At 44.8% G+C, this 25,493-nt stretch overlaps 1 pseudogene; it reads right to left on the bottom strand.

The window, feature by feature from the left end:
* Window positions 1-457: 457 nt before the first annotated feature.
* On the bottom strand, window positions 458-17,392 carry LOC123139767 (disease resistance protein Pik-2-like; annotated as a pseudogene).
* Between the last annotated feature and the right edge of the window lie 8,101 nt (window positions 17,393-25,493).

The raw sequence follows: 25,493 nt of genomic DNA, 5'->3' as shown, positions 1-25,493 counted from the left end.
TGGAAGCATCCTTCTGAAGAAATGGTAACCTCACATGTCACGACAACATCTAGAACTTGTTCATCGAATGAAAAAACATCTGGAACTTGAAGTCCTCTTTCTCTTGCTTGCGTTTTGTGATATTATATGTGGTGACATTATTCTGCTGACAGATGAAAGACAGATATCTGCGCAGCCGACATTGATCACTCGAGAGAAGAAGAAAAGGATTGCAAGCATTGCATATGATGCAACATGCCTGACGAGGTTTCCACATTAAACCCACAAAGTTTACAATTTCGAAAGACATTACTGCCGCCTTATTGGCCAGAACATAATAACCACTGCAATGAATGGCCAGAGCATCGTACATTGCAGTGGTTATTCATTCTTCAGAAAATCAAAGAGCCCCAAAAGCAGAAAACAAAAGGTACCTCTTAACAGCTGCAGAACAGTTTCAGCCCCAGGTTTCTGGAGCTCATTCCACCTTCAAGACAGGCCGATTTGTATTCCTATCAAGATGTATCCGCAACTCCTCGCTGACTTTGTCTTTCACGAGTTTCATTTTCTTTTCTTCTTCTTCATGCCATTCTTTGAATTCCATACCTTGTGGGTGTTTCGGTGAATGCCAGGGAAACTCAACACGGAGCTGTACCTCCTTGATGCTTTGCAGAAGTTCTACCCCAGAGAAGGCAGTTTCAGTACCTTGGAGGCGAAGGATCAGCATCTCAAGATTAGGCACTGATTCTTCTTCAAACTCCACTAATCTGATTTCCATTTTTACATACAAAAGATCCAGTACTGTGAGCTTTTTGAAAAGGCCACTCTTGAACTGGAGTACATCTATCTTAGAGTCGCTCTCGCACAAACCCAGAATGCATAGGTTTGGCAGCTTCCCAAGGGCCTCCATGGCTTCACGGTTGCATGAGAGACTGGTGAACTGTAGCTTCAGCTTCACGAGATTCTGGAGCCCCATGATCCATTCTGGCAACTTTTCCAGTTTGCCAGACAGCTTGAGGCTCTGTAGGTTTTCCGGAGCTGTGGTCATGCCATCCAAACAGCCAATTAAGCCATCACCTGACAGCACTGACAGCGATTCAAGGCGGCTGAGACTGGAAATGGCTGAACAGAACCCCGTACCATTTTTCTTGTTGATACCGACTACTCCAAGCTTCCGCAGGCTGGTGAGACCTCTTATCTCTTTTATAACGGCATTTCCCCAATCAAGGTGCACATAACGCAGTGTACGCAGAGCTTTCATTTTTCTGATCCCTCTTGGCACCTTAACACCACAATCATCTATGACCGCACTGATAAAAAGGTACATTATGCAGTAAACAGCAGCTGCATCACACCTATCGAAGTCATCCTTTAACAAGTTCTCGCGTAAGCAACAAATTAGACATAAACCCTTTATCAGACCCAAAAATTGACACTTTGCTGACCAATTTGTCTCTTCTGCACCTGTGGATCCGTTACCAGCGTGGAGATAGCATAGCTTACTAAGCTTAATGATGGTTTTGGGTAGCTTAGCTATAAATGTCCCTTTGATGTCTAGTGTCTACCCACAGAATTTGGCAAGGACAAGATGTTCTCACACCCTCTTAGAGAGAGGTATTTCAGATGAAGATGCTTCCCGATGTGCTTAAGATGATGATTAGCTAGACCCTTCGTTCCTTCTAGGTCCAGTACACGAAGAAACCTCATCTTGCCAGAAATGTAAAACGGCTTCCAATCACCAAACACCGTCAATGACCGTACACGGGAAAGCTCCACTGTGCTCTCAAACTCACACTCATCTCCCTTCCAACTGCTGCTTATGGAAAGGTGACGCACTGCACCATGGGTGTTCGAACTGCACCCTTCCTCCAGCCTGAAAACAAGATTTTCTTCCATTGACTTTGCAATGCTGATATCACGGCACTAGTAGAAAAAGGGTCAAACGTGCAGCACATTAGTGCCGGTTTGTATTCGAGCCGGCACTAATGTATACATTAGTGCCGGTTCCAACGGCTAGCCGGGCCGCTCTCATTAGTACCGGTTCGTGGCTAACCTTTAGCACCGGTTCGTGCCACGAACCGGTACTAATGAGGGTGGTGGCAGGATGTTGTCAGTCTGGGCCCCCTCCAGCACCTTTAGTACCGGTTCGTGGCACGAACCGGTACTAAAGGTCCTCCTGCATATAAACCCTTCGTCCAGCTCGCTCTGTTCTTCCCCCTTTCCCCTCTCCTCTCCTCTCTGTTCTTCCTCTTCTCCCCTCGAGCTCATCACATATTTTGCCCAAAATTTGTCAAGATTTGAAGGCCCCCATCCATTCAAGTGATCACAAAGGTTAACAACTTTGTCCTTTCATCTCTCATTACTAGATTAGCTCTTGCAATGCTTTATATAGTTACTAATTTGTGAGTTTAGTAATTTGGGAGGAAATATATATATGTGCTAGTATTTGATTTATATGCAATTTGAGGTCAAAAATAACACTTAGTTTGAATATGTAGGTGTGGTTTACTTAGTGCCTTCTAAATCTCCGTCGTAACCACCGGTCGATCGCCCGCACCGTCCCGTCGCCGGCACCACCTTGTGGTGAGCCTCTTGTTCATGAAATTTTATATAAAAAATTGATGTTTCTGTGATTTGGATATATAGTTAATCATGTAATAATTATCTTACCCGTACGTTGTTTGTTATACATAGTGCCATGGTTTTAATATCCGTCCCCGTCGGCCCTCGTCCTTGTTATGATTCGGATGTGGTATATTCTCTTTTAAAACTATTAGTTGCATTTCGTGTTTATGACAAATTATGCCCATCAAGTTGACATAGATATTTTTATCTAGGAGGTATGTGAACCGGAAATTCCAATCGACCCTATTGTCGAGAGGTTAAATTTAGTTGACAGAGAAAACGAGCACTTGAAAGAAAAATTGAAAAGAATTGAGGGGGAGAAGATGGAATTGGAGTTGCATGTTGCCGATGTCGTCGATGATCACAAAATCAAGATGGAGAAAATGCGCTTGAAGAATAGAAAGATTAGAAAATATGCCATCGATAGTGAGGCTTGGTATCATTATGCTGTTGGATCAATTGTTACCTTAGTTGCGATCTTGATCGCATTTGTTGTTGCATCTAAATGCTTTAGCTAGAGAGTTATTTGTTTGTTGCATTTAAGTGTTGTATGAACTTTATGTATGAACTTGTATTAATTTGGTCTATTCGGTGTTGTGTAATGAAGATGAGCCGGCAATGGATGTATGATGACCGATGCTCTCCCCAGTTCGTTGAGGGTGTGCATACTTTTCAGCTTGCGGCTGAGGCAAACAAATGGGCGGATGGTTTTATGCCTTGTCCATGTGCTGGCTTTAAGAATGGTCACAATTACTCGACGTCAAGAACCATTCACGTCCACCTGTTTGAGTCCGGTTTCATGCCCCACTATAATGTTTGGACCAAGCACGGAGAAAGAGGGGTTATGATGGAAGACAATGAAGAAGAAGAGGACGACGACAGCTATCCTGGCCATGGGTTCCCTGAATACGATGATACAAAGCTGAGCCGGTAATGCGGGAAAAAGCTGAGCCGGCAATGCGGGAAGAAGCTGAAGAAGAGGCATCAGATGAGCCCGTTGATGATCTAGGTTGGGCCATTGCCGATGCAAAGAGAAACTGCGCAAGTGATTTGGAGAAGAAGAAGTTGCAGGCGCATGTTAGAGGATCACAAAAAATTGTTGTACCCGAATTGCGTAGGTGACAAGAAAAAGCTGGGCACCACACTATAATTGCTGCAATGGAAGGCAGAGAATGGTGTATCTGACAAGGGATTTGGAAAGTTGCTGGTAATGATAAAGGATATGCTTCCAAAGGACAACTAATTGCCCGAGAGTACGTACGAAGCAAAGAAGGCTGTCTGCCCTCTAGGGTTAGAGGTCCAGAAGATACATGCATGCCCTAATGATTGCATCCTCTACCGCGGTGAGTACGAGGATTTGAACGCTTGCCCGGTATGTGGTGCATTGCGCTATAAGATCAGCCGCGATGAGCCTGGTGATGTCGAGGGCGAGCGCCACAGGAAGAAGATTTCTGCCAAGGTGATGTGGTATTCTCCTATAATACCACGGTTGAAACGTTTGTTCCAAAACAAAGAGCATGCCAAGGCGATGCGATGGCACAGAGAAGACCGTAAGAAAGACTGAAAGTTGAGAGTACCCGCTGACGGGTCGCAGTGGAGAAAAATCGAAAGAAAGTACGGGAAGGAGTTTGCAGATGACGCAAGGAGCGTATGGTTTGGTCTAAGCGCATATGGCATTAATCCTTTTGGGGAGCAGAGCAGCAACCATAGAACCTGGCCTGTGACTCTATGTTTGTATAATCTTCTTTGAATGCCTGCTCAGTATTAAGGTACCGTCTGGCTTCTCGTTGAATATAAAGGGAATAATAAACATGGCAGAGAAAAAGTTCCAGAACCTAAAGTCTCATGACTGCCACGTGATTATGACGTAACTGCTTCCGGTTGCATTGAGGGGGCTTCTACCGGAAAATGTTCGATTAGCCATTGTGAAGCTATGTGCATTTCTCAATGCAATCTCTCAGAAGGTAATCGATCCAGAAATCATACCAAGGTTACAGAATGATTTGGTGCAATGTCTTGTCAGTTTCGAGTTGGTGTTCCCACCATCCTTCTTCAACATCATGACGCACGTCCTAGTTCACCTATGCGAAGAGATTAACATTTTGGGTCCTGTATTTCTACACAATATGTTCCCCTTTGAGAGGTTCATGGGTGTCTTAAAGAAATATGTTCATAACCGTGCTAGGCCAGAAGGAAGCATCTCCAAGGGCCATCAAAATGAGGAGGTCATTGAGTTTTGTATTGATTTTATTCTTGACCTTAAGCCGATTGGTGTTCCTGAATCGCGGCATAAGGGCAGACTGGATGGAAAAGGCACGCTAGGAGGGGAACAAATAATATGTATGGACGGACATTCTCTCACTGAAGCACACTACATAGTTCTACAGAATTCCACCTTGGTGGCTCCGTATATGGATGAACACAAGAATTTGCTACGCTCCAAACACCCGGAGCGGTCTGATGACTGGATTACACGTGAACAAACCAGGAGTTTCGCCAACTGGTTGCAGACACGTACCATGCATGGCACCTCTATTGAAGATGACCTGTACTTGCTGTCCCAGTTACCATCTTCGAATATAATGACTTTCAAAGGGTACGAGATAAATGGTAATACATTTTACACGATCGCCCAAGATAAGAAGAGCACCAACCAAAACAGTGGTGTCCGCTTTGATGCAGAAACCAAGACGGGAAAGGAAACATATTATGGTTATATACAAGACATATGGGAACTTGACTATCGACGTGGTTTAAAGGTCCCTTTGTTTCGGTGCAAATGGGTCAATATGACACGAGGCGGGGTAACGGAAGACCCGCAGTACGGAATGACAATATTGGATCTCAACAATCTTGCGTATGCAGACGAACCATTCATTCTAGCCAATGATGTCGCACAGGTTTTCTATGTGAAGGACATGTCTACCAAGCCAAGAAAAAGAAAAGATAAGGAAGCGAATGCATCGTACGATGAGCCAAAGCGGCACATAGTTCTTTCTAGGAAGAGAAACATCATGGGAGTGGATGACAAGACAGACAAGTCAGAAGATTATGAAAAGTTTGATGAAATTGCTCCATTCACAGTGAATATTGACCCGAGCATCCCGTTAAATGATGAAGATTTTCCATGGTTACGGCGCAAAGGGACACACGCGAAGAAACAGTTTCACACCCAAAGATCTGGGATGTGATCGGCTTCACTATCATCACTTTCTTCTGTGTTTCACACCTAGGAGGGAATGTCTGTAATAGTTAGGGTAGTTATGTGTTTTGACATTTGAAACGCGAAGAAATTTTATGTGCAAACAAATTCTTTTCATGCATTTACTGATTTTTTTTCCAGCTAAATGACCCTGAAATTGAAAAGCAATTCAAATGAACTCAGAAAAGGTTGAAAGTTGGCATGGTATCATAATTTCATACAAATAGCATGTGCAAGAAAGTAGAGAGGGTTACGGCAAAAACTAGATGCACTTCGTGTACAAAATGGACAATCTCTTTCGAAGTATCAGGGTTTCCGATGAAAACTGAACTGTTACAAAGGCATTTCATTTTTTAAATAACCTAAGCATTACTAAATTGAATATAATGATAAAACACACTAATATTAAACATAAAAAAAAAGAATCACTGAAAAAACTTTTTTCAAAGTTAAGTTATTCACAAACTAGTGATTCACACAAATTTTAAATAATTCAAAATTTAAACTATTCAAATTTGAAATCTACATGCACTAACAAAAAGTTTGTAATTTTTTGTACCTGAAGCAATAATATTCACAAAGAAACTCTAAATACAGCAAAAAACAACTCAAAAATAAATAAAACAAAAAAAATAAAGCAAAAAAAACGAAAAAAGCCCGCCTACTGGGCCAAAGCGGCCTGCATACGACAAGCGACACAACCTTTCATTGGGCCAGGATGCAGGCCCACGAAGGCCCAGTAGGCCCACGAGGCGAGGAGGACAGGTAGGCACAGTAGGCCTGATTAGGAGAGGAGCTCGAGAGAGCTACTGCACTGGGGCTTATAAACCAGTGCGGTAGCCCCTCGACTAGCAAGGTGGGACTAAACTTCCGCACCGCACCTGTGCCAGCGCACCCTCTTTAGTACCGGGTCGTGGCACAAACTGGCACTAAAGGGGGGGGGCCTTTAGTACCGGTTTGTGCCACCACCCGGTACTAAAGGGGGTCGCTTCCCGCCGCTTGGCCTGGCCAAAACAGACCTTTAGTACCGGTTGGTGGCTCCAACCGGTACTAAAGGTTCATCCTATATATACAACACTTGAAAAAATTCAGTTTCCCTCTGTTCTTCCCTCTGTTTCCTCCCCCGTCGCGCCGCCCTGCCCCGATCGTCGCCGCCCCCGCCCCTCGTCGCCGACCCGGTCCGTCCCCGCCCCTCGTCGTCGCCCCCGTCGACGTCGCCGCCCCAGCCGTCCCCGTCCCAGTCGTCCCCGTCGTCCCCGTCGCCGCGCCCCGCCCCGCCCCGTCGTCGCCGCCCCGTCCCGTCGCCCCGGCCGCCCCGCCCCGTCGTCACCGCCCCGTCCCGTCGTCGCCGCCCCGTCGTCGCCGCCCCTTCGTCGCCGCCCCGTCGTCGCCTCGCCGGTGAGCTCGCCCCGGCCGCCATGTCCACACACACACAATACTACACACACACACACATAGTACACACAGTACACACATTAGTTTGTTTGTTATAAATGTTTTCTTTTTTTAGTTATAGAAATGTTAGAAATTATTCTGTTTTTTAGTTATATAAATATTAGAAATGTTAGTTTTATAGAAATGTTATAAATGTTTTCTATTTTTTAGTTATAGAAATATTTATAGAAATGTTAGCAATATTTCTGTTTTTTAGTTATATAAATATTAGAATTGTTATGGAAATGTTAGTTATATAATCAGGAAATTTTAGAATTAGTTTTAGTTAGATGAATTAGATTAATGTCAAATTGTTAGAATTTGCATATATATAGAATTTTAGTTATCACAATCCAATCATTTAAAAAATGTTACTTTTTGCGGGCATATAGTATTTGTTGTCGACGATATGCCCGGCCCGCATCCTCGCCGTCGACCCGTCCGCGACGACGTCCAGCCGACCCATGTCCGGGACTGGGCTCCACCGGGCTGGCACTGGGAGGTGCTGCTTGGAGGGGCGCGCAGCTTGATGAGGAACCCGGCCGCGGGTCCCGTCGTCGACCCTGATCTCGTTTGGTGGCGTTCGCGTGGGCCAGTTTCGGTGCGGAGGGACCCGGCCCCGCCGGAGGTGGTATGTCGCCGTGTCAGGGAGGAGGACGAGCACGTCCATCGCTACATGGTTGCGTTAGAGGGCGGCAGGTTCTCCAATACGTGGCAGTATCTTCGGGGATCTCACTTCAGCTATGATCCTGTGAGGGTTCCTTCTCTTTGGGTGTCCACCGCCCGCGCCGGAGGAACCGCAAGTGTCCTAGATTCTTCTGTAGTACTCGATCTTTATTAGCTAATAGCCAGTGATGTACTATTCAATATTATATATTATTCGAGACAATGTATTCGAGATTATATCTATTATTCTAGATGATGTATTCGAGATTATATCTATTATTCGAGACGATGTAATTTGAATACTAAATTGTTTTATATTTCTTTTGGATTAGTTAAACAAAAGCTATGGCAGACAATACCGACAGAGAGGGAGAACAGACCATGTTCGATATGATACGCGGGCCACATGATAATCAGAATGAAGAAGATTATGACGGCTCCGAATTTCTAAACAACACCGGAGAGGGTGATATGATATTCGATCGCGACGACGAAATTGATGAAGTCATGAACTACGATTATGACGATGACGAAGAACATGTTGATCCTGAAACAACAAAGACCGGCGAGGTATATATATTTATATAAGCAGGCATCTGGTGATCATCCCATGTTTTAAATGACTTGAAGATATATTAACGAATCGATCTTTGTTCTTTTAGCCATCCGGATCGAGCAAATCTTCAGGCAAAATGACGAAACGAGGCCCGAACAAAAAGTTGAAGGCGGGCGTAAAGTACAATATCGAGGCATGCAGCCCTACTGGCAAACCATTAGCGCCTAAGAAGATTGCGGACAAGTTCGTTCGTCAGTGCGGAGTTCTTGTGAAGGACCAACTCCCGATCAAACTTCAAGAATGGAGAGAGCCAGCAAAGCCACGTCCAGATGTTACTTTTGTTGACAAGAATCAAAAAGATCTGCTTTGGGATACTCTCATGGAACATTTCATCCTACCAGATCATTTCACAGAAGTAGATGTGCAGAAAGTCAAGGAGGCTGCTCTTAGGATGATCGCGATTGCATTCAAGAACCACAAGAATCGTGAATGGAAGAAGTACGTCAAGGGAGGAAGGAAGACTCCAGTATTCAAGGGAACACTAGAGAACCAACGTGATCATTGGGACGATTTCATGAAATTCAAGGATTCGGAATTAGCTAAGGAACGGTCGAGAATAAACAAGAAGAATGCCGAAAAAAAGGATAAGTTCCATAAGCTGGGGCCAGGTGGCTATGCGGTGGCAATGCCTAAGTGGGATAAGTCTGAGAAAGAGATGGAGGATGCAAGTGTCACTCCGGCTACTAAGAGCTGGCCCCCCAGGGTCAGGACTTGGTTCTATGCGCATGGGGGGGAGTTGGACCTGGAGACATGCAATGTTTCGACGAGGGCAAGTCTGAAGGGAGCCGACGATGCGATACTTGTTGCAATAGAAGAGGCACGAACGGGGGTGTTCCAGCCCAACAGAGAGAACGACGAGCTTACGCGTGCCCTGGGAAATCCTGAACACCTGGGAAGAACACGAGGCATGGGCGCTATTCCGTGGTATGAGGGGTTTCCAGACTGGAACACCGACTACAGAACCCGTGCGAGAAAGAAGATTGCGGAGGAGAAGAAGAGGAAGATGGAGGAGGAGCAGAGGAAGCGGGACTATGAACGCCTTCAAGGCCTAGAAGCAAGTCAAGAGGAATTGGGAGTCAAATTCCAGCGGCAGCAGGAGCAGATCGACTCACTTACCCATCAAAGGGGGTCTCAGCAGCTGCAGCAGCTAGCGGATGATCCAGCATTGGATAGCACCGGCCCATCCATGCCGAGAAGCAGCGTGGGTTCGGCCGCCCCGGACGACGCAATGCTGGCAGGTAGATACCCCGTGTCAGGCCACTCCTCCTCCTCCAAGTCCGGCAAAGTGTCAGGCCACTCCTCCTCCTCCAAGTCCGGCAAAGTGTCAGGACAATCCTCCTCCTCCAAGTCCGCCACAGCGTCAGACGTCCACTCCTCCTCCAAGTCCGGCACAACCTCAGGCCACTCCTCCTCGTCCAACTCAGTCCCGTCAGCCGTCTCCGCCGCCTCAGCAATCGCAGAAGAGACACCCCGCAGCTATGGTGCGTAGCTGTACGAGTCGAGGTAGTACAGGAAGTACAGGCGGAGGCAAGCGATATAAATATGGTCCAAGCCTCAAGCCTCTTCCGCAGAGGTCTTATGACAGGTCCGAGGAGGAAATCACAGCCATATCGAAGGCCGAGGTGGAAGCCCATTTTCACCGAAACCGCCACCACCTCCAAGGGAGAAAGTGCCCGAGGAAAAGATTGACCACTTCATTCGTATGGCTCAACCACCAGCTCCCAAGCCTGTTGACATAGACTATGAGCGCCACATTAGGAAGTTAAATCGAGCACGTCTACAAAGGGAGGCGAGCACGTCTACATCGGGATCGAGCAAACAAGAAGCAGCTGCCAAAAAATGCGGGAAAACCATTCCCCAGCTGGGAGAACAGGCGGCGCAATCGATCCCGTCGCTTGTTGTGCCAACAACAGGTGACAGTACGCGCGCCCAATATTATTGTGGGCAAACAGTGGATGTTCCCGAGGTGGGCAATGTGGTAATAACGGAGGAGCATATAATGCAGGTTGAAGTTCTCAACATCACTGTTGGACAACTCCTCAAGATCGAGCCCATGCCTTTGCTTAGAGAGGATGAAGTAAAATGGAAATATGTCCGGGGCCAACCTTTGGTCGCGCCAGACAAGGTCAAGAACCTCCCAACGAGAATATATGAATTGCATCAATGGTACATGAACATTACCAAGATTTCTGATCGATTGTCCCTCATGGTGAATGTCAAGCAGGACCATTACTACCATGAGAAAGCTTTGTCCGTTGAGTATTCAGAACTATTTCAGTTATACAATCAAGACGCACTCGACAAATCTATCGTCAGTTGCTATTGTCTGTAAGTGATTTCTTTCTATAATTTAAGTCTCAAGCTAGCTGTAGTGATCCTTTTGATCAATCATTACCTGTAATTATCCTCACTATATTCTTTTCTGTGGTATTATGCAGGATGAAGATATATGAAATGAGAAAAGGTGGACGCTTTGGCATTGGGTTCATTGACCCAAACACCGTTAATGAATATTTATGGAAGATGAATCAACGTTATGCAAAGGAAGTAGAGGACAGCATGCTAGAGTTCTTGAAGCGCCTCAAATACAAAGAAGATATACTACTTCCTTACAACTTTCAGTGAGTCACACTGTCTTGTACTACAAATTCTCTGTTTTTGCCTACTAGCTAGCTACATGTTTTTGCTTACATATACCCGCTTAATTAAGACATGCAAACGTGTGTGCATGCAGATTTCACTGGGTCTTGTGTATCATTAAAGTTGACGCCGGAACAATTGAAGTACTGGACTCACTAATCTCAGAAAAAACTGACTATAACATCTTGTATGGGATAGTCAACAGGTAATTTCAATCATTATTAACTATATATCTCGGCCTATTTCATTCGTCATTTCATGATATGAACTATTTAATAACCCCTTTATTCATTTTCTTTGTCGGCGGGCAGGGCTTGGACAAGGTTCATCGCCGTCACGCCCGGCGAATGGAAGAAAAAGCTTAAATGATTTCGACCCAAGGTAAGCAATTAAGTAGTACTATAGCTCTAGCTAGCTAGCTGCTATCTCTTTAATTATCATGCTTGATTAATTTTTATCTAATCAAATTCCATTCTCGTAAAGGCCCTGAAGCAGTCGCAGGGGACTGATCTGTGTGCATTCTGCGTTTGCGAGAACATTCGTATGATGGCGTCCGAAAGGAGCAGATCTCAAAGACAGGAATGGGTACGCTTGTCAGAACACTATTCATAATTTTTATACCATTATCGATATCTAGTCACACAACTAATACACATGCATATTGATCTCCTTCTTAACAGTTCAAAGAGGTGCGGGAGAAGCTCATAGAAATGGAGCGCGTAGAAGCACTTCAAGAGGAAATAACGGGATTTTTGCTAGACCAGGTCATAAATCCGAAGGGAGAATACTATTACCCGCTACCGCCCGAAGGCACCAAAGGCACTAATTAGGCTAATGCCACTGGCTCCGAAGGCAACATTCATATGTAGGAGAAATTGTATATAGCTATACATGTGTGTATGTGTGAATTAATTAATATGGTGGTTTGTGAGACATTGATGATATATATATGCATGATTGGTTCTACTAGAAATTCTATTTATATATATATATATATATGCATAACGTGTACAATGTGTAGTATCGTAAAATACCAGCAAACGAAAAAGAATTAAAATGGAAACACAAAATTAAATGAAAAAGAAATTATAAAACTAAAAAAACCCCAAACCTTATAGTACCGGTTGGTATTACCAACCGGTACTAAAGGGCTCCAGGCCCCCGGAGCTGGCTCGTGCCACGTGGTTGCCCTTTAGCACCGGTTCGTGCTGAACCGGTACTAAAGGGGGGGGGGCTTTAGTGACCACAAATTAGTGCCGGTTACATAACTGGCACTACAGGGCCTTACGAACCGATGCTAATGCCCGGTTCTGCACTAGTGCGGATTAGGTCATGTAGCTAGCATGAGTCGATTCCTTGTAGGCTGCAAAATGATTGTTGAGTTGGTAATATCATGCTTCTCTCTACGAGCTCCATGAAGTACCTATCTGCCACAGATCTGTCTATGGCGTAACCTTCCGCAATCCATCGGTAAACCAAACGTCTCCGGCTAACATTGCGGTCTTCAGGGAAGATAGAAAAGTACAGAAAGCAAGACTTAAGGTAATAGGGTAGGCCATCATAACTTTTCATAAGAACTGTTTTCATGGCCTCAAACTTTGGATTCATCTCCAGCTCAATACTGATATGTTCATTCAGTTTTCTCCACTCTATAACTGTTTTTTTGGGTTGATCTGCCAAGAAACCACCTATGGTGACTATTGCAAGGGGAAGTCCATTGCACTTCTTAGAAGAATAAAATGTACTGTGGGTCAACTATGTAGGTATGTAAGACATCTCAAACGAATTGTTTTTACTGAAATTTACATGGGCATGTTTCTATCCATTCTTTGCATGTGTGTTTTATTAGTGATATTTGAAAATTGGAATATGCGATTTTGCTAAATTAAAAAAAATACATGTAAACTACCATTTGAGAAAAACATGTAGTTTTCAACAATTTGGAAAAAGCATATAACTGAAGTTACATGATTCTTTTAAACACTGGCTCATGCATAATTTGATAATAGAAATTGTGAAGTCATGGAATATTTATAGAGTCATAACCTAGCCATACCTGGACAGTGGGCCATGTAATCAATTTTTTGGTCTAATTACTGACATGGTCAGGAAGAATATTTTTCCCACAATATGATGCTACAACACTAGTCATGGTGGCCTAATCATATGTTTTCTCAACCCACTCTCACGTATCTCTTGCAAAAATGGGTGGAAATGTTATGCTTACAAATTACTAATCTAAAATAACCCTTCAAACTAAAATCAGATTTGAGATAGTGAATAATATGAGTAATACTATTTCAATACCTTTTTTGTGAAGAGAGTACATGCATCCTTTTCTTCAAGACCCTTGAGCAAGCGTATGCACGTTGGTTTCCTACAACAATGCTTAGCAATATCCTCTCGCCTTGTGGTTATCACAATGACCAAGCTTGAACTTTTCATTTTACGTAAACTTGCCACTATTTTGTCCCATTCCATCGTAGATGAGAGGTCATCAAGAATAATCAAGCAACTCTTTCCTTCGGAATGCCTCCCCAACTCCTCAATACTTTTTTGCGTGTCGCATGCGGAGTCTTTGGCCCTGTTGCTTAACTCTAAGGCTGCCCACTTCCCCCCTTGCTTAACTCTATGGTTGTCCTTTGTCCCCATTGTTGCGCGGTCTGGGCTGCCCTTCTGTAATTGTGATGCCAAGCTCCTAAGGAACTCCTCAAGCTTGAAAGGCCGCAAGACTGGGACGAAAGCATATTTCTCAAACATTTCAGTGACCTCTTGTCTATGGTAAACTTCTTTGATCAGTGTGGTTTTTCCAAGGCCACCCATTCCCCACAAGGCGATCACCTCAAGTTGTTGGGTACTAGCTTGTTCTCGAATTAGTTCAATAATATCAGATTTTTCTTTCTCACGCCCAATAAGCTGAAATTCCTCTAGAAGGCCTGCCATTGTGTTTGCGCGTGTGAGCCTCTCTTGAACCATTATCATTCCATGAACACCAATATTAGATTCGTCTTCATGTATCTCATTCATGGCGGTGTAGGGTAACGTGGAGTTGGACAATGGCTTTGATGAATATGGAACTTCTTGAGAACTCTGAACATAAATAAAGAATAGTTACATACATTTTTTAATGATGAATCACTCCAACAAAAATTTCACAAAATCAGCTCGGTGTGTGTCCTATTGCAACATATCAATATTAATGCCACAATAAACCAAAAATAGTTAATCAAACTCATGTGGCATGTATATAAGTCATATTTTCTAAGATGACCAGGTCAATGGAGGTGGAAATTGGTGTGGTAGGTTACCCTCTAATCCTATTAAGTTCAAAACAAATGAACTAGTTTTCTAAATTTGATGTGATCTAGGAAATTTAGTTGATTAGATTGAACTATAGAGTATTAGGGGGCACCCTATGGGTCAGCAATTGCACCCTTGTCAAGCTTGATTTCTCCAGAAGTACTGAAAGCAGGCTAGAAATTTTAAAGGCAGAAAAGAACCCAAACTCAACACTACTTTCTGCTCTAAACATTTACTAGTATGTATGGTCGACCAAGTAAGCTGGAGAACAGTTGCAATCACAGACAATTGCTTGACAGTGATGAAATACCCTTGTAATTTCACTTTTATCAAAGCATTGTAGCATAATGCTGGTATCTGGATGAAATACCCATGTTTTACCCCTTTTGTGGACTACTCCATGCATCTTTGCCCTAAACCTTCATGGAGATGTGTTACCATGCCTAGTCACCTGCCGGCGAGTGGGAGGCTTTGGTATTCCACATTGGCAACAGTAAACTATCCACTGGACAATAGTTATCACTCCAACGGATCTAGGCAGAGGGAAATTTATCGGCAAGAAATACGGGATCAACAAGGAATCTGGGCATGATGTAAAGTCTTCCGTGAGGGAAGTCGTTGGAGTCAGGGTGGAGAAATTCATAAGCTTGGATCCGTTCCTTGCCTAGGGGACAATTTACCGAGAACTATCCCTTCTCGTCCTTACACAAAATAATCTAATCCTGCCAAGTACATGGTCCAAGATCCACAGTGATTACCCTTGGCCACTATATTGTATTAAAAAAAGCTGATTTAATGGTTACCCCTAAGAAAGCTGATGTAATGGTTCATATTTTTTGGGTGATCCTTTCTAAAAATAACAACCTCCAGATTTTTGATGTAGATGAATACCAAAAAATGTGTGTTTGAAACTGAAGTGGTACCTGCTGGTAAAAAGCGTAGATGGTCTGTTCAGCAGACAATTGCTTGAGCTCTGACACAATACTTTCCTGGCCTGGACATAGGCTTGCAACTTCAACTTGCTCTGTGGATACTACAATACGACTCCCCAGTTTGTTTTCTGGGAAACAAGTTTTGATCTGCTGCCATTCTTCGATGGTGGACAGGTCAGTAATCACGATCAAATATCTTTCTCATTGACATATCCACCATACTCATGAGCCAGATCATGCCAGGTATTTTGTTCTTCCACCTCCAGTAGACCATCAACCACCCCTACCGAGGCAGCTCGAAACTGTTTCACTATACTTTGGACAAATTCTTTTGGATGGGAAACCTGTGTCAACCTGACCCACGCTCGGCATTCAAACTTGAGTTTGACATTTGGATTCTCGTAGGCCTCCCAAATGAGGGAGGTATGCCCAACGGTGCCACTTGTTCCCCACACTCCAATTACTCCAATTTGGTTTGATCCCAAGCCTCCATTGTTAATGATCAGCTGGGCAAGATCCAACCTTGATGTTGATTGATGCTGATTTGCGGCATGCCTTGCTTCATCCACGCCAAACATGGCAGCAGTTGTTGAGTAGTCCGAAGCTTTAGCGAGCTTAGCGCCATCGTCGATGAGGCGGTAGCGCACATTTCTCTGGCTCACGTCCTCAACCTTGGCGCGCAGATCCTTCATCTGCTTGGCCACATGGCGTCGGTCAAGGAGTGTGCGAGGGATGCGCCACCAAGACTGTTTCTGCTTCTGCAGACGAACGACGAAATCCTGGAGGCCATCCTCGACATCATAGGCGACATCACGGACCTGCTTCACCCAGGTCCTGACCACCTTGTTGTGCTCGGCCTGCTCATCATGCGCCGCCATTCAGGGCCGGCCCTGAGGGGGTGGCAGGGGGGCGGCCGCCCAGGGCCCCCGAAATCTAGGGGGCCCCTCCAGGGTTCGCAAGGAGCCCATGGCCCAGACCATAAGGAGGCAGCGACCTAGACGCACGTAGTCCATGAGTAGTCATGTTTTCCTTCTTTCCATCGCGAGTTTGCCGCTTCGCGACAATACTATTCCCCTGAGGGCCCCGATCGTGAGACGCGCCGCCGATGTAGACTGCTCTCCGCCATGCGGCCGGCTGGTCTTCCTCCAGGTTCCCGGCCCATTGTGTTATCCCGCGTTCGTGAGATGCCTCTCATGTGTAAGCCGAAGCCACCTCACTTATAAGGTCATCCCTAACCTCCTCTTTCTAGTTGGTCACGTTCATCTGGTGCAGCAGCAGTGAGATCTTAGAAGGTCTCGCATATGATGCAATACAAAATTTTGATTTCGTGTGCCCGTTGCTCTATTTCTTACTTCAATCTGGACTTTGTCAATACAACACCAATCGCCTTATCTATTGAAAAAATTGCCTGCTATGTGTTCGATTGTCGTTCTTTGCATTCTCTCTACAAATCATCATGACTGCAAATTTAATTTAAAAATTGGAATAAGGTCTCAGCTATTCTTACACGCATAACTTCAATCCAAGCATGGTTATATAATAAAGCCACTCAGACTCCCATAGCCATCGGGTAGGTAAATGATCTTTTATTGTTGCAAATGAAGCTTTTAAACTTCAAACCTTTCATCTTGATGTTTGCCCTCTATCAGGTATTCGATTTGTCTAATTAAGTAAAGAAATACACCATTTACAATTTTTTTCTTTTGAAACAATAGACAATAATAAATTAAGTAAAGGAATGAACTAAAAAAAATGAGATTATTATTTTGGTCTTTATAGTAGGGGCCCCGGGTTGTAATTTCGCCCTGGGCCCCGAAATATCAGGACCGGCCCTGCCGCCATTAAGAAAGACTGCATCATTTCCAGCTCATCAGTGACGAAAACCTTGTCACGATGGACTCCCAGCTGCAGAGCCACCTCATCCGCAATGGCAGAGGTCGCGTAGCGAAGCGCCCCATTCAGCACGGACTTGCCAATGCTCACACCGGTGTGCTCCATGATTATAGTTAGTGTTTCCGTGGATGGATCTTGAGAAGTCTTTGCTGCGTCACCGTTCACACTGTCACCACCAAAGAGAGCAAGAATCAGTTATCAATGCATCATGATGGAGGCTGAAACAACAAATGCAACATGGTCCGATGACTAGAATGAATCTGTTTAAGATGACTGAGAGAGACTGGCAGAAATTATAAATGCCTAAAAGCTCAAATAACCATACCGCAGCAGCTAGCGCCTACAGATGCCAAATAGTACAAGATGGATCTATCTGATACAGTACAAAACGTTGAAACCCATGATGCGGCGGCCGTGTCTACTCACCTAACAGTCGGCGAGGTCGGGAAGGTGAACGAATCGCCCTCCACCACAGACGGATCTGGCGATGGCAGCCACGGTAAGGTGGCGGGTGCCCAAGATCAGATGCGGGGCTCCTGGCGACCGCCGTCGCCGCGATGGGCAGGGACCCGAAGAAGAGAACGGGAGCGGTGGCTCACCTCCGTAGCAGCAGATCGATGGGGGAGGCGGCAGCGATGGCTGGAGGCGGTGGCGGGCAGATCGAGTTGGCCGCGTTGAGAGTCTGTGGATGTGGATGTGGGAGTGAGTGCGGAGTGGAGGCCGCGTTAAGCAGCTGGAAGAAGGCGCGTTTGTCAGTGTCGGTGGTGTCTTTCTTTGACCATTAATGTAACCTAGTCATCTCCGAATCAACAGTAAGTGCCGGTACTGTTGTTAGGCCATGTTCAAGTTAACCAACTCCATATTAGAGCAAGTATAATAGTGGGTTTATAGCCCGCTTACACGGCATTTTTGTCTATATGGAGGAGAGAGATGTGATAAAGTAAGGAGAATGGGCTCTCATGCAACAACCTAGCTATATGCGCATTTCTAGATAAATGCAATAAATGTGAAGAAAGAGATAGAGAGAAAATGAAAAAAAAAGTACTAATGCAATAGCCAACCTTATAGCCCACATTATTGTATGAGTGCATATACATGATGACTATAGATGACATGGCGGTTTCTTATAGCAATCAGCTGGCTATATTAGAGGACAGTTAATAATACATCCATCAGCTGGCTATATTGAGCATGGTTAATAATACAGCCAACTGCTGGCTATAAGACATTGCCATATCATCTATAGCCAATACATATAGTCACTCATACAACAAGGTTAGCTATAAGGTTGTCTATAAAATTAGTACTTTTTCGAATCTTCTTTCTATCTCTCTCCTCACATTTATTGCATCTCGCTTGGAGCACGCATATAGCCAGGCTTTTGCATGAGAGCCCACTCCCCTTACTTTTTCATGTCTCTCTCCTCCACATAAACAATATTCACTACTAGGGAAAACCCTAGCAGTAGCGCTGGTTTTGTGCTCACTAGTAGAGCGGGTAAGGGGAGCTACTAATAAGGCGCTACAGCTATACTAATAAGGCGCTACAGCTATTGCTTAGCAGTAACGCGTGCCCGCACGCGCTACTGCTAGGATAAGTAGCTGCAGCATTTGTTCACTCCCACGCTACTACTAACGTAACTACTGGCAGCGTGTTTTTTCTCCATCGCTACTAGTATTCTTTTTATTTTTTTATTTTTAGTGTATTTATGCGCCATCGTACAACTATTGGTACAATACCAGTCATGAGGTTTACATCATTATGTCCATAACAGTGTGTCAAATGAAGATGGATTAGGTTCGAGTGGAGGCAATATGTGGTGCATGTCAAAAGTATACTACTAATCCAAACTTGATCTAGTATGGACTAGTAGTACTTTCGATGTGCACCACATATTGCCTCCACTTGAATCTAATCCGTCAGCACAAGCTATTTAATCATCATCATAGTCATTACCACCAACAGTATTTATTTAATCACCACTAACACTAGCTAATAATAATCATCATAGTCATTACCACCAACACTAGCTATTTTATCATCATAGTAATAGTGTAGCACATCATCATCCTCAAACTCATTTCTAGCTAGCTAATCACTCCTGCTGACATAAAACATGTATAGCTCTCCTCCTTGATCAAGTTGGAGCATGCAGATGAACCTGTCTCCTAATCGTGGGTAGTGTTGGAAATATGCCCTAGAGGCAATAATAAAAGGATTATTATTATATTTCCTTGTTCATGATAATTGTCTTTTATTCATGCTATAATTGTATTATCCGGAAATCGTAATACACGTGTGAATACATAGACCATAATATGTCCCTAGTGAGCCTCTAGTTGACTAGCTCGTTGATCAACAGATAGTCATGATTTCCTGACTATGGACATTGGATGTCATTGATAACGGGATCACATCATTAGAAGAATGATGTGGTGGACAAGACCCAATCCTAAGCATAGCACAAGATCGTGTAGTTCGTTTTGCTAGAGCTTTTCCAATGTCAAGTATCTTTTCCTTAGACCATGAGATCGTGTAACTCCCGGATACCGTAGGAGTGCTTTGGGTGTACCAAACGTCACAACGTAACTGGGTGACTATAAAGGTGCACTACAGGTATCTCCGAAAGTGTCTGTTTGGGTTGACACGGATCGAGACTGGGATTTGTCACTCCGTATGACGGAGAGGTATCTCTGGGCCCACTCGGTAATGCATCATCATAATGAGCTCAAAGTGACCAAGTGTCTGGTCACGGGATCATGCATTACGGTACGAGTAAAGTGACTTGCCCGTAACGAGATTGAACGAGGTATTGGGATACCAACGATCGAATCTCGGGCAAGTAACGTACCTATTGACAAAGGGAATTGTATACGGGGTTGCTTAAATCCTCGACATCGTGGTTCATCCGATGAGATCATCGAGGAGCATGTGGGAGCCAACATGGGTATCCAGATCCCGCTGTTGGTTATTGACCGGAGAGCCGTCTCGGTCATGTCTGCATGTCTCCCGAACCCGTAGGGTCTACACACTTAAGGTTCGGTGACGCTAGGGTTGTATGAATATGAGTATGCAGCAAACCGAAAGTTGTTTGGAGTCCCGGATGAGATCCCGGACGTCACGAGGAGTTCCGGAATGGTCCGGAGGTAAAGAATTATATATAGGAAGTGCTGTTTTGGCCATCGGGAGAGTTTCGGGGGTCATCGGTATTGTACCGGGACCACCGGAAGGGTTCCGGGGGTCCACCGGGTGGGGCCACCTATCCCGGAGGGCCCCGTGGACTGAAGTGGGGAGGGAACCAGCCCCTGGTGGGCTGGTGCGCCCCCCCATGGGCCCCCTCATGCGCCTAGGGTTGGGAACCCTAGGGGAGGGGGCGCCCCACTTGCCTTGGGGGGCAAGCCTCCCCTTGGCCGCCGCCCCCCCCAGGAGATCCCATCTCCTAGGGTTGGCGCCCCCCCAGGGGCCTATATAAAGGGGGGGGAGGGAGGGCAGCCGCACCCAAGTCTTGGCGCCTCCCTCTCCCCTGCTACACCTCCTCCTCCTCCCGTAGTTGCTTGGCGAAGCCCTGCCGGAGTCCTGCTGCATCCACCACCATGCCATCGTGCTGCTGGATCTTCATCAACCTCTCCCTCCTCCTTGCTGGGTCAAGGCGCAGGAGCTGTCATCCGCTCCGTACGTGTGTTGAACGCGGAGGTGCTGTCCGTTCGGCACTTGGTCATCGGTGATTTGGATCACGACGAGTACGACTACCTCAACCCCGTTCTCTTGAACGCTTCCGCTCGCGATCTACAAAGGTATGTAGATGCACTATTATCACTCGTTGGTAGATGAACTCATAGATGGATCTTGGTGAAACCGTAGAATTTTTTTTATTTTCTGCAACGTTCCCCAACAGTGGCATCATGAGCTAGGTCTATGCGTAGTTCTCTTTTGCACGAGTAGAACACAATTTGTTGTGGGTGTAGATGTTGTCAACTTTCTTGCCGCTACTAGTCTTATCTTGCTTCAGCAGTATTGTGGGATGAAGCGGCCCGGACCGACCTTACACGTACGCTTACGTGAGACAGGTTCCACCGACTGACATGCACTAGTTGCATAAGGTGGCTAGCGGGTGTCTGTCTCTCTCACTTTAGTTGGAGCGGATTCGATGAAAAGGGTCCTTATGAAGGGTAAATAGAAGTTGATAAATCACGTTGTGGCTTTCACGTAGGTAAGAAAACGTTCTTGCTAGAACCCTATTGCAGCCACGTAAAACTTGCAACAACAATTAGAGGACGTCTAACTTGTTTTTGCAGCAAGTGTTTTGTGATGTGATATGGCCAAAGTTGTGATGAATGATGAATGATATATATGTGATGTATGAGATCATGTTCTTGTAATAGGAATCACGACTTGCATGTCGATGAGTATGACAACCGTCAGGAGCCATAGGAGTTGTCTTTATTTTTTGTATGACCTGCGTGTCATTGAGAAACGCCATGTAAATTACTTTACTTTATTGCTAAACGTGTTAGCCATAGTAGTAGAAGTAATAGTTGGCAAGCAACTTCATGGAGACACGATGATGGAGATCATGATGATGGAGATCATGGTGTCATGCCGGTGACAAGATGATCATGGAGCCCCGAAGATGGAGATCAAAGGAGCTATATGATATTGGCCATATCATGTCACTACTATATAATTGCATGTGATGTTTATTATGTTTATGCATCTTGTTTACTTAGAACGGCGGTAGTAAATAAGATGATCCCTTGTAATAATTTCAAAAAAGTGTTCTCCCTAACTGTGCGTCGTTGCTAAAGTTCGTCGTTTCGAAGCACCACGTGATGATCGGGTGTGATAGATTCTTACGTTCACATACAACGGGTGTAAGACAGTTTTACACATGCAAAACACTTAGGTTAACTTGACGAGCCTAGCATGTACAGACATGGCCTCGGAACACAAGAGACCGAAAGGTCGAACATGAGTCGTATGGAAGATACGATCAACATGGAGATGTTCACCGACGATGACTAGTCCGTCTCATGTGATGATCGGACACGGCCTAGTCGACTTGGATCATGTAACACTTAGATGACTAGAGGGATGTCAAATCTGAGTGGGAGTTCATTAAATAATTTGATTAGATGAACTTAATTATCATGAACAATAGTCTAAAATCTTTGCAAAATGTCTTGTAGATCAAATGGCCAACGCTCATGTCACCATGAACTTCAACGCGTTCCTAGAGAAAACCAAGGTAAAAGATGATGGCAGCAACTATATTCGGACTGGGTCCGAAACCTGAGGATCATCCTCATAGCTGCCAAGAAAAAATAGTCCTAGAAGCACCGCTAGGTGAAGCACCCATCCTAGAGAACCAAGACGTTATGAACGCTTGGCAGTCTCGTGCTGATGATTACTCCTTCGTTCAGTGCGGCATGCTTTACAGCTTAGAACCGGGGCTCCAAAAGCGTTTTGAGCAACACGGAGCATATGAGATGTTCGAGGAGCTGAAACTAGTTTTCCAAGCTCATGCCCGGGTCGAGAGATATGAAGTCTCCGACAAGTTCTACAGTTGTAAGATGGAGGAAAATAGTTCTGTCAGTGAGCACATACTCAAAATGTCTGGGTTGCACAACCGCCTGTCTCAGCTGGACTTTAACCTCCCGGACGAGGCGGTCATTGACAGAATCCTTCAGTCGCTCCCATCAATCTACAAGAGCTTTGTGATGAACTACAATATGCAGGGGATGGTGAAAACTATTCCTGAAGTATTTTCAATGCTGAAGTCAGCAGAGGTAGAAATCAAGAAGGAGCATCAAGTGTTGATGGTCAATAAAACCACTAAGTTCAAGAAGGGCAAGGGTAAGAAGAACTTCAAGAAGGACGGCAAGGATGTTGCCGCGCCCGGTAAGCCAGTTATCGGGAAGAAGTCAAAGAATGGACCCAAGCCTGAGACTGATTGTTTTTATTGTAAAGGGAAGGGTCACTGGAAGCGGAACTTCCCCAAATACTTAGCAGACAAGAAGGCCGGCAACACTAAAGGTATATTTGATATACATGTAATTGATGTGTACCTTACCAGTACTCGTAGTAACTCCTGGGTATTTGATACTGGTGCCGTTGCTCATATTTGTAACTCACAGCAGGAGCAGCGGAATAAGCGGAGACTGGTGAGGGACGAGGTGACGATGGGCGTCGGGAATGGTTCCAAGGTCGATGTGATCGCCGTCGGCACGCTACCTCTACATTTACCCACGAGATTAGTTTTAAACCTCAATAATTGTTATTTAGTGCCAAGTTTGAGCATGAACATTGTATCAGGATCTCGTTTAATACGAGATTGCTACTCATTTAAATCCGAGAATAATGGTTGTTCTATTTATATGAGAGATATGTTTTATGGTCATGCTCCGATGGTTAATGGTTTATTCTTAATGAATCTCGAATGTGATGTTACACATATTCATAGTGTGAATACCAAAAGATGTGAAGTTGATAACGATAGTCCCACATACTTGTGGCACTGCCGCCTTGGTCACATTGGTGTCAAGCGCATGAAGAAGCTCCATGCTGATGGACTTTTAGAGTCTCTCGATTATGAATCATTTGACACATGCGAACCGTGCCTCATGGGCAAAATGACCAAGACTCCGTTCTCCGGAACAATGGAGCGAGCAACCAACTTATTGGAAATCATACATACCGATGTGTGCGGTCCAATGAGCGTTGAGACTCGTAGAGGATATCGTTATGTTCTCACTCTCACAGATGACTTAAGTAGATATGGGTATGTCTACTTGATGAAACACAAGTCTGAGACCTTTGAAAAGTTCAAGGAATTTCAGAATGAGGTAGAGAATCAACGTGACCGAAAAATAAAGTTCTTATGATCAGATCGTGGAGGAGAATATTTAAGTCACGAATTTGGTACACACTTAAGGAAATGTGGAATCGTTTCACAACTCACGCCGCCTGGAACATCTCAGCGTAACGGTGTGTCCGAACGTCGTAACCGCACTCTATTGGATATGGTGCGATCTATGATGTCTCTTACTGATTTACCGCTATCATTTTGGGGATACGCTCTAGAGGCAGCTGCATTCACTTTAAATAGGGTACCGTCTAAATCCGTTGAGACAACACCGTATGAATTATGGTTTGGGAAGAAACCTAAGCTGTCGTTTCTAAAAGTTTGGGGATGCGATGCTTATGTCAAGAAACTTCAACCTAAAAATCTCGAAATCAAGTCGGAAAAATGCGTCTTCATAGGATACCCTAAGGAAACCATTGGGTATACCTTTTACCTTAGATCCGAAGGCAAGATCTTTGTTGCCAAGAATGGATCCTTTTTGGAAAAAGAGTTTCTCTCGAAAGGAGTAAGTGGGAGGAAAGTAGAACTCGATGAAGTACTACCTCTTGAACCGGAAAGTAGTGCAGCTCAGGAAAATGTTCCTGTGGTGCCTACACCGACTGGAGAGGAAATTAATGATGATGATCAAGGTACTTCGGATCAAGTTGCTACTGAACTTCGTAGGTCCACAAGGACACGTTCCACACCAGAGTGGTATGGCAACCCTGTCCTAGAAATCATGTTGTTAGACAACGGTGAACCTTCGAACTATGAAGAAGCGATGGCGGGCCCAGATTCCAACAAATGGCTTGAAGCCATGCAATCCGAGATAGGATCCATGTATGAAAACAAAGTATGGACTTTGACAGACTTGCCCGATGATCGGCGAGCGATAGAAAACAAATGGATCTTTAAGAAGAAGACGGACGTGGATGGTAATGTTACCATCTATAAAGCTCGACTTGTCGCTAAGGGTTATCGGCAAGTTCAAGGGGTTGACTATGATGAGACTTTCTCTCCCATAGCGAAGCTGAAGTCCGTCCGGATCATGTTAGTAATTGCCGCATACTATGATTATGAGATATGGCAAATGGACGTCAAAACGGCATTCCTTAACGGCTATCTTAAGGAAGAACTGTATATGATGCAGCCGGAAGGTTTTGTCGACCCTAAGAATGCTAACAAGGTATGCAAGCTCCAGCGATCCATTTATGGGCTGGTGCAAGCATCTCGGAGTTGGAACATTCGCTTTGATGAGATGATCAAAGCGTTTGGGTTTGTGCAGACTTATGGAGAAGCCTGCGTTTACAAGAAAGTGAGTGGGAGCTCTGTAGCATTTCTCATATTATATGTAGATGACATACT

The sequence above is a fragment of the Triticum aestivum genome, chromosome 6B (assembly GCF_018294505.1).
Source record: "Triticum aestivum cultivar Chinese Spring chromosome 6B, IWGSC CS RefSeq v2.1, whole genome shotgun sequence".
In the NCBI taxonomy this organism is placed as follows: Eukaryota; Viridiplantae; Streptophyta; class Magnoliopsida; order Poales; family Poaceae; genus Triticum; species Triticum aestivum.
This window is presented reverse-complemented; position numbering and strand designations above follow the sequence as displayed.